The sequence below is a fragment of the Urtica dioica genome, chromosome 2 (genome assembly GCF_054948205.1).
Source record: "Urtica dioica subsp. dioica isolate 48M chromosome 2, U.dioica_male_clone48M_v1_H2, whole genome shotgun sequence".
Lineage (NCBI taxonomy): Eukaryota > Viridiplantae > Streptophyta > Magnoliopsida > Rosales > Urticaceae > Urtica > Urtica dioica.
The window spans coordinates 28,759,121-28,769,854 of NC_142757.1; positions in this window are offsets into that span (position 1 = coordinate 28,759,121).

The window sequence follows — 10,734 nt, forward strand, 5'->3', positions numbered from 1 at the left end:
AGAGTTTACGCTGAGACGCGACCGGATCGTCGTAGAGACCGAGGAACTTCCACACTTTTCCTTTGCTATCGGTGACAAGGCCTTCAATATGAAATCTTGAGAACGAGCCCAGTGCGAGCTACAACGAGCTATTCCAAAGCAACATAAGACCTCCACTCTAGCCCACACAATCTACCGTAAGACAGTTATCATACTCCAAAATCAAATGAACCCTCTCAGTCGAACTACTCTTAAGCCTAGTTTCCGAAAAGAAAATTAAGTCGGGCCTATGCTTGCGAGAGTGCGACCGAAGGGTCCTCCTTTTCCGAGGGTTACCCAACCCCTGGACGTTCCACGATAATCCGATCATTGCGCTCGGCGGCCCTCATCACCGTGGGGTGCCGCTTCAGAGTCGGGAAAGTCCTTGACTAAATCCGCGGGATAGGAAATGACAGGGACCGAAATGGTCGTCTTGAGGTTGAAGGCTGAGACCGCAAACTCCTGGGGACACCTCGAATCATCCTCAAGAGCCAGAACTGCAAGATCCCTATGGCCAGTAGTTTTTTATTTCTCCACCAGCAATTTTGTAGCCTTGGTAACAACATCATCGTCCCCCGTGTCAAACGATATTTCTTCCCACTGCTTCTTGCCGCCCACCATCTTGAAAGCATCACGATTCCTCCCTGGCCTTCAGGCCCTTTTCTTCCACGAGGTAGGTACGCTCTACATCAACGGGGCCCTGGAGAGAGATCGCCAAATGAGTAGAAGGCCCTCTGGCTGGCGCCTCCTTCTCACTGGAAGCTGGCTTTTTCTCGATAATTCCATACTCCCCCGTAACCTCATCATTAGCCAAGGAAGAAGGCCTCCACCCCTTAATCCTCACCGCTTGAGATGAGCCAAACATAAAGCTTTCAATCCTTCTTTCTCCTGAAACGAAGGTCCCTTTCGGTCCAAGACCCTGTTCCAGCCCCTTAGCCGAAATTGCGGTGTATCTCCCACGGAAACCTTGTTGACCATTTGGACTTGAGAAGACAGGCGGATGTAATTGGCTTGGGTTGGGTTCAGCTCTGTTTGGCCGAAACAGGCCCAAAGCCGTACCCCCCTTCTTTTTTTCAATAGTTGGGCCTGGAGACCCATGGGCCTCCGGCGTGAAAAACTGGATTTTCTTCTTAATAGCAGAGGCGACGTGTCGTTTTTTCCTCTGAGTCGATCCATTCGAATCTCTATGCGACACTTCATCCATGGGCTTGGGAATTACCACGCAACCCTCCTTGGTAGTTGTACCAGCACCGCCAATCGAGACATCCCTAGAGGGGGCATGCTCCCTCGTCTTGGAAATTGTGGCCCTCACTAACGGGCGCTTCGATTCGCCTGCCCTTCTGGCGCCTGACATATGGACTGACGGTTCAGCAGGGCTTGAGTCATCCTCCTCGCTCTCCGGTCGCCGTGGAGGAGGTCTTGAGTCTGTTCTCCCAACCCAACTTCTGTCCGATCCTTCTTCTCATCCTGGCTCGGCTTGCCATGAGAGGTGTGGTGGGTAGAGGACTCCGTGCTCTCAGGGGAATTGGGCTTTAGACTTTCCTCTACTTTCCGCTTAGATTCTTTCTTCACACTTGCAATTCGAAACACCGGTGTTGCAAATCGATTTGGCGTAGCTCCAGCACAGAGGAACCATAGCCAAAACCTTCCTATGGCTTTTCTGTAGGCGCCGCCACAGCAGTACAGTTCTCCCATTGATGTCCAATAATCCCGCAATTAAAGCATAGCATCGGTAGCCTCTCATACTTGATATCACACCAAGATTTCCCGGCCTTAGACCCAAGTTGTACCGAGATACCACGTTTAAGAGGATTCGTTATATCGAGTAAAAGCCTGACTCGGATAAAGTTGTCGCGAACTCTCCCATTCCGGTCGGTATCAATCTTCAAGACCTTACCAATCTTGCTGCCGAGTGTGTCTCCCAATCTAGCTGTCGTACGTTGCCATCAACGGAAGGCCATGGATTTGAGTCCAAAGCCTCACACTAGTGAAATTCCCCGGAGCTGTAGAAGCAACATCAGACGGTTCGGTCAAACACAAGAGTGTTGTCAATGGTGCCCACAAGAATAATCGTAGTCTTTACTTTTGTACATTTGATGTAATAAAGTCTAATGAAGACACTTGCTTGTAATTGCTTATTAATTAATAAAAGTTGAAACGTTCATTCATTCTTCCTTGTCTGAAGCTTTATGATAAAACCTTAGTCGTTAGTCCATAAACAAACCTAACAACATATGAAGAGACAAATGTAAATTTGCATGAACAAACTCTTCATGGTTTGCTTAAAACAATATATTCACAATCTAAGGATCAAAGGACTATTGATCTCAGTACGATTGTTAGGAGAATCTATGATGTCTGGTTATGGGACATTGAGAGTTGGAGACTATATAGTTCTTCTAGGTATCTTCCGAAGGTACTAAATTGACAAGTGTACTTCTAGAGACAAAATAAGAACAAACCATTTAACCTCTCATGTATCGAGGTCACTACGTATGAATTGCATCATGCTTACCTTAATCCTGAAATGAGACATGTCATTTCATAGCTTACATATTCTCATTTGAGAAAGTCAGAGTTTGGACTCACTATGTGATTCCAAACAGGACCTATTGGTGAAGTACTAAGTTATGAAGATGTCATGGGTAACTTTGTGAAGATCTCATACATATGGAATTCATGTACAAGATTGTTGAAATGCAATGTATATCACCTCATGCTTGGTTCCTTGGAATGTGAATAAATGAACTGCAGGCCAGTGTCCAAATTGAGTCCTGACTCTTTTGGATGAAACAATGTGACTTGTTAGCTCGTCGTCAATACGTTGTTTCTAACTTATTCACAAGCGACAAAGGAGTTGAGGAAATAACAGCTAGAAGGGTAAAATGGTAATTTTGTAAATCCCAACTAGCTGATGATATTCATGATGGGTAAACATAGATAATTTTCAGTGGATCCACTCATCACAATTAGTTCAATTCTTGAGTAGAAAATAAATTCATTTGAACCGAGAGATTCTCAGCGTCAACTTTTTAGTGGAGTCAATTGACATTAATCTAAACTTGGAAAAAGGTTTGTGAACTTTTGAGTCCAAGTATTTTAGCTCAAGCTTTGTTCAATTGGATCCATGAGGTCACTGTCACAAATCATATCAAGTAGGAATAGTTAAACTAGAAGCTAAGTCAAAACAAGAACGAGACAAGTTTTATGAAAATTGTCAAAAGGGTATTTTTATCCTTTTGGACATAGGATGACATGAATGTCAATAAATTTTTTGACATGGTTATATGATGACTTAAATCACTCGGTCATGATGAGTTCATTGGGTCTTGTGGATTAATTTCATTTAATAGAATTTTACTTGAAAATTCTAAATGGGCCTTTTTATGTTTTCATGAACAAATGAAAAAGCTTTTAGAAGCTCCTTCTAGAGAGTCTTGGCCGCCCAACCCAAAGAAAGAAAAGAGAGATTATTTTGTGCATTAATGTATGAAGATACTTGCCAAAAGAAAAAGAGGAAACAAATTTCCTCTATGAGGAAGGAAGGTTTTTGGCCAACAAGCAAGAGAGAAGCAAAACAGGAAACAAATCCAAGCCGTCTAGAAGGTGTCTTGGCCGTGTGGAATAAAGGGAAGGAGAGCAAATTTTGCTTATGAATATGTGATACTCTATAGAAGAGGAAACTACCTTATTGAAGGTAAAACCTCTCTTTTACAGAGCCCTCATTCTTCACATTTCATTCATTCCAAAGTTTTTAGAGATTGAGAGTTTCTCTCTCTAGCTTGGCCGCCCATCTCTTCCCTCTCTCTCTAAGTTTCTTTAGTTTTTGTTTTGGCACCTAGGTCCACATTTGACCTAGTATTTTTAGCTCTTCGACTTTGAGACTTGTTCTCGAGTCGTCGTGTTTAAAAGTGCCCATACACTAATTCATTTCTTTCTCGAGTGATTTTAGTGATAGAAACTTTCGTGGTTGCTCGAGTTCCCGAGGAAAGAAGAGAGACGTGCTGCAAGGGGAGACGAACGATTCAACCATCCAAAGACTTCTCAACGTTCAAGATTCTCAAAGGTTAGTAAACTTATAATGCTCGTTTATAATTTTAATTTATATGTACTTGCTCTTTGTCTAGGTTAGTAAAATCGTTTTACTTGTTTTTAACGAAAATTTTTAAATTCTGCCGCTTGCTCGAAGCGTTAAACTTTTTCTTAACCCTAGATCAATTCCAACAAAGATAGCTTTGTCAAAGAGCCATGGCTCACTCTCTATAATTCTCCTCTTCTCCTCCACCGAGCCAAAGCTGAACTTGAGAACGGAATTGTGAAGGTCATTGATTTCAAGTCCAACCTTCACGTTCCAAAGATTCCCAAACACATCCTTAAGTGATTTTTTTTTGTTGTAAGTCTTATCAGTCAGGCGTTTCCCTAACAAAACAGAATATGCAACCTTTCGATCGTCATTCAACGTATCGTCGTCGATGGTGACCACTGCGTCTTCGTCCTCAGTAACATTAAGATGGCTCCACTTGTGACAGAGCTCATCCATGACCTTACAAGAAGGTAGTACCACAGGGTAAGCTCTGCAGTTCAAACGAAATTCAGAGAGAACTCAGAGAGAAAATAAATATACGAGAAATTATTGATAATTCAGGTTTGCATGATTTACTTGAATGTATCATGTTGACTTAATTAGTTATCTTTTTCTTATTATAACTTCATCTTCTTTACATTTTAACCCATGCATATTTAACTTATGTTTTTTATATTCAATAATACTATTGTATTTCTTATCGATAGAACTTTATACTCTTAGATAAATGTAAAATGATGAAAAAAAATATTATTTTAGATATAAACCCATTAAATATATACATTTAAACATTTAAAAACAAACTCAAAAGAGTTGGTCTAGTTTTAAAAGTGATTCTACGGATTATATGAGTCCCTATATTAAAGTGTTCCACATCGATTGGGTACTTAAGCAATGTGCCCCTTATAAATGTGTCACATCCCTCCATTCTTGATTTAGTTTTTGAGTGTTAGTTAGCCCACATTTCTAATATGATATCAGAGCCAAACCCATTGTTAATGTTGGGTCACCCGTTTCTACAAACTTCACGCACCAGTTGTTCAATCATGGGCCTGAGACGGGTGACAGGTTACTCCTCTTATTGCCAATTGGTTTTAAGATGAAACTCCATGTTACTTTAATATGGTATCAGAGCGCGGGCCCAATTTCGATTGTGGGACCACCCGTGAATGTTCATTCTCACAAACTTCACGTTCCAGTTGTTCATCCTGAGCGTGAGAGAGGTGTATTAAAATGTCCCACATCGATTGAGTATTTGAGCAATGTGATTCTTATAAGTGTGTGACATCCCTCCACTATTGAGCTACTTTTTTTTATTGTGAGTTAGGCCCAAACTTTTAATATCTTAATTCAATTCGCCCCAAAATTAACAATTAAGGCCACTGAGTAGTCATTTGATCGATAATGCCATGACTATGTGGTTTTTAGTCCGATTTTGTCCGGACACCACAATATATATATATATATATATATTAAAGATGAGGTATAGAAAAAAAAAACTAATTAAACACGTCACGCATACCCAAAAATAGTTAAAACTATTGTTCAAAGATACAAAATTATGAACTATCTTTATAGAAAAATAAATGAAATATCATTTAGAATAATGTACATTAATTAATAGTGAAGATTCATCGTTTGGGGGAGGAATTCTAAGACCAGAAACTTGGCCATCAACAGAGAGCCATGAAACCAGGTAGAGTTTTTGAAATTTGTTACCCAAAGAATCACTTTGGAATAGCAATTTTAACCACTCACTTGTACCACATGGATGCAACTTGTACCATTGCCTTCTTCCAGTAAGGATGCTCCGACATTTCATAGCAATTAATTTTCCAAAAGCACAGCCGAACAAAAGCTAGATATAAATTATAATATCACCAAAAACTAAAGGAAATTAATTTTGGGTCCAATGTATAGTTATCCCTAATACATGTATTGATATTAAGTCTAACCTCAGGCGAAATATCTTCGTTATTAAAGTTTAAAAGAATTTTTATGAGATTTGTACTTGAGAGTAAATGTAATCAATTATACACATACACGTGTGAATGAAAATAGGTATATCAACATTTAGACTAAAAGTGTTTTTGATGGAGAAATTTTATTAATTTGGCTTAATAATTGAATTAATATCAAAATTAAACCTTAATATTGAAAAATATCCCAAAATGGACTTTTGTACCATAATAGGACAAAAATACCCTTGTACTATATTTGAACTCATTCCCCCCGAAATCTCTCTCTCTCACTCGCTCACTTCAAAACAAACCATAAAAAATCCTACGATCGTGTACGAGGGCATACGATCTTGTACGAATCGGTACGATACAATTCGATAGAGGACGATGGCGTACGATGGAAATGCTTCGAGATCCGACGGCGGTGACGGAGAGAAATCCCGATCTTCAAAACCAAGTAAAAATGTAAGTTTTCATGAAATTTCTTGTTAAACTTCGTTAAAAATAGTTAGAATAGGGTTTAGGATTTAGTTATTATCTGATTTGAGTTGATTTGAGCTGATTTGGGTCGGATGTTAGGGTTTGAAATTAGGGCCAGTGTACGATAAGGTTGATGCATCGTACGATGTCGTACGATGAAATTCATAGAGCTGTACGATGCGATACGATGGTGTACGATGGTGTACGATGGGCTTATGTTTTTTTTAAAAATTGTCGTACGATGCGATACGATATCGTACGATGTCGTACGATGCTGTACGATGCTATACGATTCTGTACGATGCTATACGATGTTGTACGATAGTTTTTTTAAAAAATTAAATTTTTTTGTCTTACGATGCTATACGATGCTGTACGATGCTGTACGATAATTTAAAAAAAAAATTAATTTTTTTGTTTTACGATGCTATACGAGTCTGTACGATGCCATACGATGAATTATGATTCTGACCTAATTTTGTCGTTTTTTTAGGACAATTTGAACTACATATACAACGTCCCATTCCCGGGTCGTATCACGTACGGTGGGACGGTGATCTTGAAGCTGGTACGGAGGAGATTCGATGAGCTCGGGATATTGGATCGAATCCTCGAGACTCCGTTCGAGTAATTTTTTCCGGAGAGCGAGCTTGGTTTCTCACCGGTGCTCGTACATACTCTCCTTCAGAAGAAGATCGAGGCGACGATACGGGGGGGAGATACATTTTGGTATCGGAGGGAAACGAGTTAGATTTGGACGCCTCGAGTACGCACTCGTCTCGGGGATGAGCTATGAAGACGGTCCGATCAAAGCTGAACAAGACGAGCGAAAGAGCGACCGATTGATCACGGACCACTTGAATGGCGTCGTCGGAAGCAAGTTGAGCGCGTTGATCAACGCGTTCACCATATGTCAGAGCCATGACAATGCGTTCAAGCTCGGACTATTCGTATTCGTCTATGGGTATCTTTTGGGACAGCCGACCAACAAAGCCATCGAGGAAAGGTGGCAGATATTTCTATACATCGTTGAAGACCTCCCTTTCTTCTTCAAGATGCCTTGGGGATATTTGAGTTGGGCGGAGACGTATTCCAGCCTCTCGGTGAACCTAAGGCATTATCACGAGACGCTGCAAAAGAAGTTGAAGGACAAACCGGACGTGACACAGAAAGATGCCAAGTACACATTGACGGATAATCTTCATACCCTTCATTAAACAGAGAGCCATGAATCATCGTTTAGAATAATGTACATTAATTAATAGTGAAGATTCATCGTTTGGGGGAGGAATTCTAAGACCAGAAACTTGGCCATCAACAAAGAGCCATGAAACCAGGTAGAGTTTTTGGAATTTGTTACCCAAAGAATCACTTTGGAATAGCAATTTTAACCACTCACTTGTACCACATGGATGCAACTTGTACCATTGCCTCTTCCAGTAAGGATGCCCGACATTTCATAGCAATTAATTTTCCAAAGCACAGCCGAACAAAAGCTAGATATAAATTATAATATCACCAAAAACTAAAGGAAATTAATTTTGGGTCCAATGTATAGTTATCCCTAATACATGTATTGATATTAAGTCTAACCTCAGGCGAAATATCTTCGTTATTAAAGTTTAAAAGAATTTTTATGAGATTTGTACTTGAGAGTAAATGTAATCAATTATACACATACACGTGTGAATGAAAATAGGTATATCAACATTTAGACTAAAAGTGTTTTTAGAAGCCATTTAGACTAAAAGTGTTTTTAGAAGCATAGGCATTATCAACATCCAACTTTTCGGCAAACTTGGTCATTCTGTCGTGTTAGTAAACATAATTCTAACGCACGTGAGGGTGTATTGGAAAATTAAAATACTTTTTCCTTAGCATTCCCGAAATAAACTAAGGAATCTATTAGAACTGGTTGACTTGTGAATAGAATCTCTAAATAAGAACAGAACTTGGATCCTATAAGATAAATCTGGAAATAAGAGATCAGCCGGGTCTAAGTGGACTCATAAAAGGAAAGAAGGGATTCTAGGAGCAGAGCAGTGTAGAATGGAAAGCTAGATTGTAGCAAAGAAGTTTACTCAAGAAAAGGGCATAAGTTTTAATGAAATCTACTGACGAGTAGTTACACATATGTTCTGTTACGTATTTAGTATCTAGAATTATTAGTTAGGGAAATTATGGTTTTCAATTATAAAACTAGGGTTTTATATTATGCAATTAGATTTTTAAATTCTGCCTATTTACTATTCGGAATTTAGAGTAATTAATTAGGTTTACTTACGTAACTAGGGTTATGATATTGGGCTCGGCCCATTTAATTGTAAACATAGGTCTATTTAAGAGACCTTAAGTTAATGAAAAACGCAGCCAACAATCAATCACCAAAAGTTTAGTCTCTCTCAAAGGAGGGGAGTCTAAGCTCGGTAAAAGATCGGCAGAGCTCCCGTTTCGAGATCGAACCCGGGTTGTAATAACATGTCCATCAGAATTACTCTGTCTTTGGTTGCTCAGTTGGGTCTTGTCACTCTCGAGTCTTAACTGCAAAAGATTACATCATTATCATCAAATTGTGGAATGGCATTGTGATTGAAAGGTGTCATAGCTGAGTTTGTCACTTTCGAGTCTTAACTGCAAAAGATTACATCATTATCATCAAATTGTGGAAAGGCATTGTGGTTGAAAGGTGTCATAGCTGAGTTAGACTCGTGATTGTTGAATTCCATCTTAAAACCAATTGGTGTCAAGTGGAGAGGTCCAACTAATATATAAACACATGTCCATTCACACACAACCAATGTGAGACTTTCCCACTTCAGACTCTTAACAATCCCCTTCACGCTTCGCGTGGTCCGGACCAAATTCAAGTTGTGTGAATGTACAAGGCTCTGATATCATGTTGAATTCCATCTTAAAACCAAATGATGTCAAGTGAAGAGGACCGACTAATATATAAACACATGTCCATTCACACACACAACCAATGTGGCACTTCAATAGTGAAATGAGAGTTTACAAGTGTTATGTGATGTTACAGATCTGCCAGAGCATCGAGTGTTTCATCAGTGATCGAAATTCATGTTGTCAATGGTGCCCACAAGAAGAGTTGTAGTCTTTATTTTGTACATTTGATGTAATAAAGTCTCACGAAGACTCTTGCTTGTAATTGATAAAAAGTTGAAACGTTCATTCATTCTTCCTTGTCTGTTTGAAGCTTTATGATAAAACATTAGTCTTTAGTCCATAAACAAACTTAACAACTTACGAAGAAACAAATGTAGATTTGCATGAACAAACTCTTCGTAGTTTGCTTAAAACGCTATATTCCCAATCTAAGGGTCAAAGGACTATTGACCTCAGTACGATTGTTAGGAGAATCTATGATGTCTGGTTATGGGGCATTGAGAGTTGGAGACTTTATAGTTCTTCTAGGTATCTTCTGAAGGTACTGAATTGACCAGTGCACTTCTAGAGACAAAATAAGAACAAACCATTTAACCTCTTATGTCTCGAAGTCACTACGTATGAATTGCATAATGCTTACCTTAATCCTGAAATGAGACATGCCATTTCATAGCTTACGTATTCTCATTTGAGAAAATCAGAGTTCAGACTCACTATGTGATTCTGAAATGGACCTATTGGTGAAGTATTAAGTTGTGAAGATGTCATGAGTAACTTTGTGAAGTTCTCATAGATATGGAATTCATGTACAAGATTGCTGAAATGCAATGTATATCACCTCATGCTTTGTTTATTGGAATGTGAATAAATGAACTGGCCAGTGTCCAAATTGAGTCTTGATTCTTTTGGATGAAACAATGTGACTTGTTAGCTCCTCATCAATACATTGTTTCTAACTTATTCACAAGCGACAAAGGAGTTGAGGAAATAATATCTAGAATGGTAAAATGGTAATTTTGTAAATCCCGACTAGCTGATGATATTCATGAAGGGTAAACATAGATAATATTCAGTGGATCCACTCATTACAATAAGGTTGAATTCTTGAGTAGAAAATAAATTCATTTGAACCGAGAGATTTTCAGTGCCAACTCTTTAGTGGAGTCAGTTGACATTAAGCTAAACTTGGAAAAGGTTTGTGAACTTTTGAGTCCAAGTATTTTAGCTCAAGCTTTGTTCATTTGGATCCATGAGGTCGCTGTCACAAATCATATCGAGTAGGAATAG